The sequence below is a fragment of the Drosophila eugracilis genome, unplaced genomic scaffold (assembly GCF_018153835.1).
Source record: "Drosophila eugracilis isolate 14026-0451.02 unplaced genomic scaffold, ASM1815383v1 contig_249, whole genome shotgun sequence".
NCBI classification, from domain to species: Eukaryota; Metazoa; Arthropoda; class Insecta; order Diptera; family Drosophilidae; genus Drosophila; species Drosophila eugracilis.
This window is the reverse complement of record NW_024573095.1, coordinates 97,786-108,609: the sequence shown is the minus strand read 5'-3', so window position 1 is coordinate 108,609 and position 10,824 is coordinate 97,786.

Below are 10,824 nucleotides of genomic sequence, written 5' to 3'. Positions count from 1 at the left end.
AGCATCATAAAAACCTACATGCTTAATCAGAATTTTTTATTACTTATAGTTACCGAGATATCAGCTTTTCTAGAAAATTCGAAAACCGTCTTTTGAACTTGGTGGGCGTAAATGGTACCACTATAAGATGCGCTGGCATCCCAAGATTATACACCATCAATTTCAACTTTCTAGCTCTAATTTTTCGTGATTTGTGGGCGATAGAGTGGGCGTGGCAGGATGCTGTAATAAACTTGCGCTGCGTAGGGATCTCAAGAATGGTTAATCTCAACTTTGTATCTCTTATAGTTCCTGAGATCTCAGCGTTCATACTGACAGAGGGACATGGCTCAATAGTCTTTGTTGTTGATACTTGTCAGGAATATATATACTTTATATATTCGGAAACGCTTCATTCTACCTGTTACATACTTTTCAACGAAACTAATATAACCTTTTATTCTACGAGTAACGGGTAAAATAATAATATTAAAAAAAATAAAATGTGCATATATCGGTCGAGTGCCGCGACTATAAGATACCCGTTACACAATTTTAAAATATTTATTTTGCTAGTGGAAATTCACAAGGCGCCACCTATTGTCAGAGGGAGCATGTTGAGTAATTGATAGTGACGTCACAAACCATGTGAGGCCTTATAACCTAAATTTCTTCATAAATAGAGAAAAAATGTTCCGATTTCAAAAATCTTTTGTAACCCGATAGATATTAACAGAAATAAATTATACAAGGTCAAACGAAAGCATTCATAATAATATTATAGACACCACAGTTTTCCGCGGTTTGTGGGCGTTTCAGTGGCCGTGGCTTGATAAAAAAAAACGTTTCGCATTCGTAGCATCATAAAAACATACATGCTTAATCATAACTTTTTATCACCTGTAGTTACCGGGATATCAGCTTTTCTAGAAAATGCGAAAGCCGTATTTTGAACTTGGTGGCCGTAAATGGTACAACTATAAGATGCGCTGGTTTTAGTTTTTCGTGATTGTGGGCGTAAGAGTGGGCGTGGACCTCAAGAATGGTTATTCTCTACTTTGTATTTCTTATAGTTCCTGAGATCTCAGCGTTCATACGGACAGACGGACATGGCTCAATCGTCTTTGTTTTTGATACTTATCAAGGATATATATACTTTATATATTCGGAAACGCTTCCTTCTACCTGTTACATACTTTTCAACGAATTTAATATACCCTTTTACTCTACGAGTAACGGGTATAATAATAATATTAAAAAAAAATCTGCATAAATCGGGCGAACATCTACTGTAATCAGCGCTATTTTGTAGACACAAAAAAACAAGAGGAAACGCTATAGTCGAGGGCTGCGACTATAAGATACCTGTTACTGTTTTACACAATTTAAAAAAATTCATTTTGCTAGTGGAAATTCACAAAGCGTCCCTATTGTCAAAGAAAGTGACGCACTGCCCATGAGTAGTGTGTTTTCGCTGGTTCTGGCACAGATTTATGGGCTATTAACCTGTCACATTAGTGATTAAAAATGGTTTCCCCCACCCCGAAGTCCAATATCCCTCGTCTCCTGTGATTAGGATTTCCCCTCACCACCCCGCAGGTCCTTTTAGTCAGTATGGATTCTGGCACTGAAATCATAAACCCATAAATTATAGTTTTTAAAATCAGTGCACGTGCTCATAGAAGTAATAAAATGTGACGATTGTGTCATGATTAGTTTTCCGACCCCCTATCCGTTTTTTTGAAAATATTGAAATCTATTCCTGACACTAATTGGTCATCGTTTCTTAACGCTCTTAACGCATATCTCACCGTAATAAAAATGTCATTACATATGTGTACAGTTATTGGGTAAACGTAGACCAACTCAATTAACTGAAGGAGAAAAGGGATATAAGGAGTGTAACGTTATAGTAATTGCTTCTGAGAACAATTCTATTCATATTTCAATGAGTTTGGGATATCTGACTTTCAATATAGTTGAAAAACTGAATTGCATTGCTGGGGGTCTAGGAGTATAACATATCTGTATGCCCTTTAAGTATAAAAAGGAGAACAGTCAAATTGTTCAGCATCAGTTCGTCAGGAACACCAAAATCGCCATGAGCGTAATATCTGTGGAATTCGTCGATTCAATTCAGGCTTTGGAATAGTTGACGGACATCGAAATCGGTGACCAAAACTCCGATGTGGTGGCCATTGAAGACTCGGAGCCAAACTATATAATGGCTCTAGACGAAGAAGACACCATAGACAGGGAATCTGAGGGAAGTATTCGCACCCTACTCATCTTCTACTCAGACTCTTCCACAAGAGTTTGAATCATTCAAATGGGAAGATGAATGAATGCGAAATTTTTAACGTAGCAAAGACAGAACATAGGATCACAAAAATGTCATTCGAAACAACGCCCGAAATCAATAACGAAAGAGAACGTTACATTCTAAATTTTTTCACTGTTAGTAACCAAAGTATTCCAAATTTGCCACATTAATTGAGGTAAAAGGAAAGAATGTAAAGCGAAAAGAGCCATCATGAGGATATTTAATGACATGGGAAAACCCCAAGAAATAAAGGCAGGCATGGATTCGCCATTTATATGCGCGGCCTTAAAAAACTGGTTACAAAAATAAGGAGTAAAGATCTCCATGACAACAAGTAAGAATTGAATATTAATTGTAGAAAGACTACATAAAACAATAAATGAGAAACTACAATTTATAAGCAATGAGGAAGACATTGAAAATATACGCAGAACACCAGATTTTAACACACAACAAAATAAAATCCGAAAGATTAATAAATTAAATGAACAAGTATAGACAATTTCCTCTTGTAAAAGATAAGATCACTAATCCATTTACACATTATACAATTATACTCTATAAGTCAAAATATTAGAAGAAAAAGAAGTTAAATAAAAGCAAATACGATAGTTACAGAAGAACTCAACAAGAAGAACCGCAATCGAGCACTACAGGTACTAGTCCTAGTAATCCAACTAATAACAATAACTAATGGACAAAATATGGAGGTGAACCCAATCAAAGCTAATAATAGATATTTCATCTTCAAAACAGGAACAATAATAATCCCGTCAGATTTCGAATAAAACTTTTTAAGCATAAATCTAACAACAAGAGGAAACGCTATTGTCGAGTGCCGCAACTATAAGATACCCGGTACAATTTTAAAATATTTATTTTGCTACTAGAAATTCACAAGGCGCCACCTATTGTCAGAGGAAGCATGTTGAGTAATTGATAGTGACGTCACAAGCCATGTGAGGCCTTATATCCTAAATTTCTTCATCAATAGCGAAATAATGTTCCGATTTCAAAAATCTTTTGTAACTCGATAGATTTTAACAGAAATAAGTTATACAAGATCAAACGAATGCATTCATAATAATATTATAGACGCCAAAGTTTTCCGCGGTTTGTGGGCCTTACAGTGGGCGTGGCTTGACCTAAGAAAAAATTCGCATTCGGAACATCATACTAGTTATTATAGTTTCGAGTTATCAGCTTTTCTGGAAAATGCGAAAACCGTCTTTTGAACTTGGTTGTCGTAAGTGGTTACACTATAAGATGCGCTGGAATCCCAAGATTATACACCATGAATTTCAACTTTCTAGCTTTAATAGTTCCTGAGATAACAGTAATTTTACGCGATTTGTGGGCGTTAGAGTGGCCATGGTAAGATGCTGTAATAAACTTGCGCTGCGTAGGCACATCAAGAATCTTCATGGTTAATCTCAACTTTGTATCTCTTATAGTTCCTGAGATCTCAGCGTTCAACCGGGCAGACGGACAGAGGGACAGACGGACGGACGGACGGACAGACGGACATGGCTCAATCGACTTCGCTGTTGATCCTGATCAAGAATATATATACTTCGGTCGGAAACTTTTCCTTCTACCTGTTACATACTTTTCAAAGAACCTAGTTACCCTTTTACTCTAACGGATATAAAAAAGTCCCTTGAACTTAGGATCCACTTTCGTCTGATGTCGTTTTTCACCAATCGTATATTTTACGACATGTGCCTTTTTATGATAAACTCGTTCCTTTTCATATTTAGTACTCTTAACCAAATTTTAATTCGCTTTTGTTCTTGCTTCCCGATAATCGACTTGATTTTCCTCATTTATAGCCTACATTCCAAGTGGCCTTGCTTTTTTACTTAACCATAACTATAGTGCGCTGAACTACGTCAGTCGGTTAGTTGTGCATTTCATGGCAAAACCTCCTGCCGTGAACGCTCATTTGTTTCTACGGTATCTCTATCTTAGGTATGGGATGCATTTTTCATATGATCGGCTACATACAAGTCAAACAATATTCAAAAAATTTCTTTAGATTTTCAAACTAATAGTGCTCGTAAACTTTGTCTGGACTTTTCTGCTAACCCAAATGTATAATAGCTTCATGTTTTATGTTTATTACGGACCACCTGAATGCTATTGGTACTGCTGGTAAACACCTTTTTTTTCTCTGAATAATACGATATATACGATCCATCTGCATTTCTTCGGTGTTCAACCCTGTAATAATTCCCATCAAGCTTTCATTGCGTTGCTGTTCTGATTTTAGCCAATTGTCTGTTATTATTGTAAAATCCACCCGAACTTCAACTGCTCTGCAATTATAAGTTGGTGCTACGTGAGCCATCTGAGTACCTTTTCGATATTCTACACTGAAATCAATCGACTGCATATACGCCCACCACCTATGAACTCGTGGGGTTAACTCTACCTTCGTACGACTCGCTTTCAGGGAGTTTAATCTGTGTGTACCACAAATTTTCTTCTCTACCACTCTACGTTTACCATCTATGGCAGTAGCATCTGTGTGCAATTCAATTGGGTATTAAGGATCAAATATGGTTAGTACCGCTTCACTTGTATTCGAATTATCTTTTGACTAAGCCGCCCAGAGCGCGAACGATTGTAAGTGTTTTTCAGTCCAAATAGCATGGCTAAAAATTCGTACTACCCCTCAGGAGTAACGAAAGCCGTTCTTTCTAAAGAGTTAGCGTTAATTGGTACCTGATAATCCACTAGCCATGTCGTGCATCTTATGGCGGTACCATTATTAAGCCCAGTTTTGGTTGCTGTTTGACTGTTGTTGATCTCGCATTCAATCAACAACCAGATATTGGTTCAGATTCCTTTCATATGCAAGAAAAATATTTGAATAACAAAATTCACGCACACAAAACGCGAAAATAACAAAAGCTCTATGATCTTCGTAACTAAAATAAATACGTATCCGGCCGTGCCAACTCTAACGCCCACAAACAGAGGAAAACTGTGGCGTCAATATTTTTTGTTAGTTTTTGATGACCTTGTTCAACAATCTAAGTCAATATATCTACAGATTTGCCAAAAATATTTCAAATCAAACAATTATTTCGCGATTTATTAAGAAATGTAGTTTATAAGGCCTCACATGGGCAGTGACGTCACCATCGGTTATTAAACATGCATATTTGGCGCTTCGTTAACTTCGGATAGCAAAACAAATATTTTAAAACTGTATAACAAAGTATCGGGTATCTATAGTCGCGACACTCGACTATACCATCCTTCCTGTTATATTTTATTTTGTCAAGGAACCAAGACAAACTGGATATCTTGGTATATACATATATGCTCATATTATAACTAACTAACTAACTATATTTACTAACTATTACTATATTTACATAAGTGAATTTTGTTAATTTATATTTTGACTGATAAAATTTAAAACACAAACGAACAAACACAAAAAATATTGTGTTGTGTGAGATGGGGACAAAGCCAAACGGTTTTTGAAAAGAGAAAAGGATCTCTCTCTTAATTCCTCTCCCTGTTACCGATCTTTTGTTATGTATTCTATTTATTAACTCACTTACTTGCAGACGAGAGTGTGCGGTTGTAAATTAAAGCTATTATTAAGGAGTTCTATTATTTGGCAAATCGAGGGGATTAATATTCAAGATAAATATTAAACTCAACCAAAAGTCTTTTTCATTAACATTTATTTCCTATAAGGTACACGTGGACAGTGACGTCATTGTCTGTTATTAAAATGTTTTAAGACAGTCACATCCCTTGACTATAGCGTTTCTTCTTATTTTTGACGCTTATAAGACCTTGACGTTTGCCTTCCGCGCAGTGAACTAAACTGTGTAGCTTTTGTTTCTTTTGTTTAAACTCTCAATTTACTTAAATTTTTATAACATTCTCCTATTTCTCGTCTTTCGCGATAAACGGTTCCTCTCCCGCTCGCGCCTCTCTCGTGTGTTTATCTATACCTTATCTTGATTTCAATCTATTCCTCCGCTCCCTCCCACTTCTTATAGTGTGCATATCTAAAACTTATCTTGCACAGTGGGCTTTTTGCGATTAAATAGTGCTTTAATATAATAATTATATCTCATTATGTCAGAAATTGTCTGCTATTTAAAATCTTGTAACAAAATAATTAGAACTAACCAGCCGAGCGTTTTGTGTTGGCCTTGTGATAATCTGGTTCATGCCAAATGTGCCAATTTCCGTGCCACCGTATTACATTATTGCTGTGAAAATTGTCGGGGGACTCAAAGGGAAATGAGATCTTTTATGCGGCAGACAAAAAATGGTTTTCGTGAGGTGCTCGGCGCTTTTCGTAAAGCCAGTGATTTGCTCACGGCGCTGGACACCCAATTTAATAATGTCCAATTGTTAAATGAGTCTCCAATTCGTAAAAAACCAAACTCTTGTGTGCCGCAGATCACTAGTTCCCTTCTCCCTCCCACTTCTTACCTTCAGAACACTGAAGTGTCGCCGCAGCTGTTTGGAACGGCTAAGGCCATCACTCCGGTGAGTACGAAAAATTCGGCATCCGAATTTTCTGGACATGATGGTAGGAAATCGTTAGATAGTTTGTCTGCTTCAAGGCTCCTGGCTCCTACAGAGCCAATTTCCATTAACATCAACCCACCCGATACACTGCAGGGGAATTTCGTGCCCGGACTACCAGCGTGCACTGGCGGTGCAGGATTAGAACCTGCTACACCACCTGAGAAACATATATTCGTTTCCCGGCTTTCCGAGGATACAAGCCAGAACGAAAGCCGACATCAAGGTGGATGGCATAACTACATTTATATATCGTTATAATAGGAAAGTATTATCATTTAAGATACGCGTCCCCTCGGTGGAATTTGACAAAATGTGATCAACCAAGTTCTGGCCGGAACACATTTTCGTCCAAGAACATCGACCGAGACAGAAAAAAATAGAAAATTAATCGACCTGCGGCGGTAAAACTCCCCCAAACAAAAGCCACTGAGCAACCCCTCGCAAAAAACTAACATCGTCTCTCATCCTATCCTATCAGAACACAAGGGGGTTGCGTACTCAGCTTCCTACTTTGTTTCTGAGAGTTTTTCTTTTGCATCCCAAATAATTGTTTTTACCGAAACATGGCTGGTTTTGGAAATTCTTAGCTCTGAAATATTTCCGAGTAGGTATGTAATATACAGGCTTGATCGATCACTCGAGATCGATCAAGGAGATTAACCTTTAATTCGGCGATATCGAATTCATTTGTGTTTAACTTTCTCTTCCTGGTAGGTTTTTATTTATTACGTGTTCTTACATCCCCCCCCCAAGTCCAACCCATCCACGTATGAGTTGCACCTAGCGGCCATACAGTCCGTTTTTACGTTATTATCAGATGTGGATCAGTTAGTGGTTCTGGGTGATTTTAACATACCACAAATTAACTGGTCAGAAAATGAAAATAGTTTAGCTTTAACACCTTCCTCACATCATGATTTCATTACAGGTATGTTAGACATGACCCTGGAACAAATTAACCATGTTAAAAACTCTTTGGGTCGGTTACTCCATCTATGCTTTAACTCAGATTCGGACTCCGTATTTATATCTAGGGTTCCACCACTTACACGCCCTGAAGATCTTTATCATCCCACTCTGGAGCTGGCGATCGATGCTGGACCACTCCAAGCGACTCAGCCTACTAGGGCAGTCAAAAAGGTTCGATGTTTTAGCATGTCAGACTTTCTTAAACTTAATATTCTTATCTCTGATTTTGACTGGTCCGATCTCTACGCATGTAATGATATGACTTCAGCTTTAAGCATATTCTAGCATGCATTAAACCTAATTTTTGATATATGTGTTCCGATGAGGTACCCGCCCAGAACGGATAACCCTCCTTGGTATACCAAGGGCTTAAGCACCTTAAAAAATATAAAGTTTAGGCTCCAGAACAAATACTTAAAAACTAGAACTCTAGAACTAGAACTTAGTTACTCTCAATATTTAATTTTACCATGCTTAACGCTCAGTGTTATATATATTATTTAGCTCGTTGTATGACCCAATTTTCACAGGATCCGAAACAGTTTTATAATTTCGTTAAGACCAAGCGTAGACCAAAAACGTTTCCTTCAGCACTAACGTTTGAAAACTCAACGGCGAGAACTGATCAGGCAATAGCCGATATGTTCGCCAAATTTTTTCAAACCACATATTCACCTTCGACAACCGCTAGGCAGCCTTATGTCTACGGTGTTTCACAATCGAACCTCGTCACGCGACCTTTTCTATCTAAGAGTGGTAGTCTTAAGGATCTTCAGAGTATTAAGCCGACCTACTCTCCGGGCCCCGACGACCTTCCCGGCTGTGTGCTTAGGTACTGCGCGTCTTCCATTCGCAATCCTCTTCTCAAACTTTTTAACCTCTCGCTTGAAACGACTACGTTTCCCCCTATTTGGAAGGAATCTTTCATGATTCCTTTACACAAGAAAGGGAAATCTTCGAATGCTGGTAATTATAGAGGTATCTCTAAATTATCAGCAATTCCTAAACTCTTTGAGAAAATTATTGTGCCCCATTTGCAACACCAGTGTAGATCAGTAATATCTCCATATCAACATGGTTTTATGACTCGACGGTCTACAACTTCAAACTTACTTGAATTTACCTCTTTTGTCATCACTGGGTTCCGAAAAAGTCTTCAGACAGATGTCATCTACACTGACTTTAGTAACGCATTTGACTCTGTAAATCACTCACTTTTAGTTTAAAAACTTGACTAATCGGATTTCCATGCGATCTTCTTAGGTGGGTTGAAAGTTATCTGACAGGTAGAACGCAACGTGTTTTATTTAAAGATGTCTTGTCTGGTCCAATTTATGCTTCATCCGGTGTCCCTCAGGGAAGCTATTTAGGTCCGTTATTTTTCACATTATTCATAAATGACCTTCCAATCGCTTTAACAAATTCTTTTATTTTAATGTACGCAGATGATGTGAAACTTTTTATTCAATATAAGATGCGTGCTACCAGAGAAAACTACAATCTGACCTTAACAACTTTCAATTTTGGTGCTCTGCAAACTTACTAAATCTTAACGGCTCTAAGTGTAAAGTAATGACCTTCAGTCGCTCTAAGCCGTTAATATCCACTTATACACTTTGTGGTGTATCCCTAGATAGAATTAAGCTAGTAGACGACTTAGGTGTCCTATTGGATGCCAAACTTACATTTTCCGACCACAAATTTTCCATGGTTAACAAAGCCAGAGGTGTGATAGGTTTTATAAAAATATGGTCGAAAGAATTTAGTGACCAAAACTTTATTTGTCTCTCTCGTTCGTCCGATCTTAGAGTATGGATCTTGCGTCTGGAACCCCCAGTACTCGGTCCACCAAGACCGTATAGAATCAATCCAAAAAAGCTTTCTCTTATTTGCTCTTCGTGGCCAAAATTGGAATGCAAGCTTACATCTTTCCTCCTATAAAAGCAGAAACTTACCGACCCTTGCTAACCGTAGGACAATGCTTGGCGTTGTTTTTACTAAGAATCTTATTAGATATTGATAGCCAAGGCCTAATAGGTCGCTTAAATATCAATGTGTCCGCTAGGCCCACTAGAAACTATATTCCCATATCCTTGGGACATTGCAGCTCGAATTTTGCCCTTCATGAACCATTTAGGGTATTATGTTCGAGTTACAATACCCTCTACAACATTATATCCAATACTTCTCCTACTAACATAAAAATCTTACTAAGCCACTTAGCTCATATTTAATTAATTTATTTATTTAATATTCCACTCGGTACTATCCCCGTGTTCCTATTCACCTCGTTATTCTATGTCAAATTCAAAAGATGTACGGGTGATTACTTGGACCAAAGCTGGTGCTCAATAAGTTAAAAACAATAGTGGTACTTCCAGTGACGACGATGGCTCACTGCAATAGAGACTGAAGGAATTGAAAATCAAAAAATTTTAAAATAAGGAAAGAAGGTCGACATTGTTTCTATAATTAAGCACACATTACGAATATAAACTTTATTGAAAAAACAAATTGCCTTTCAAAGTGGTTTTAATGAAATAGATGACAAAGCACTTCATAAAGAAGGAAGCCATCAATCATCGGTCTTTGTCATTAAAAGCAAACTATTTAAAAGCTATTAAAGTATAAAGAAAGGATAGAGGTCAATTGTAATTCCGTTGTAGCTGATAATAAATAAATAAAACTACATAAGTGATCTTTAAATGGTTTGATATGGACTTATGATAAAATTGTTTGTTATTTCCTGTTGTTCAGTAACGATTCGCTGTAAATACTGCAGCTCGCTCTTTAAAAGTTCTAGTCTCGCAACTCGCTCGAATATCTCTGACTGATAAACTTCCTTACTCTGGTGCTGACTGTTTATGGTTTTAAATCGATTGTAAGTCCCAATAGCTCGTAGTTTTTCTGTATCGACATCTTTTCCAAGCAAATAAGATATGTTACAAAAATCCGAGGCAAACATCTTAAAACTGTTTACATAT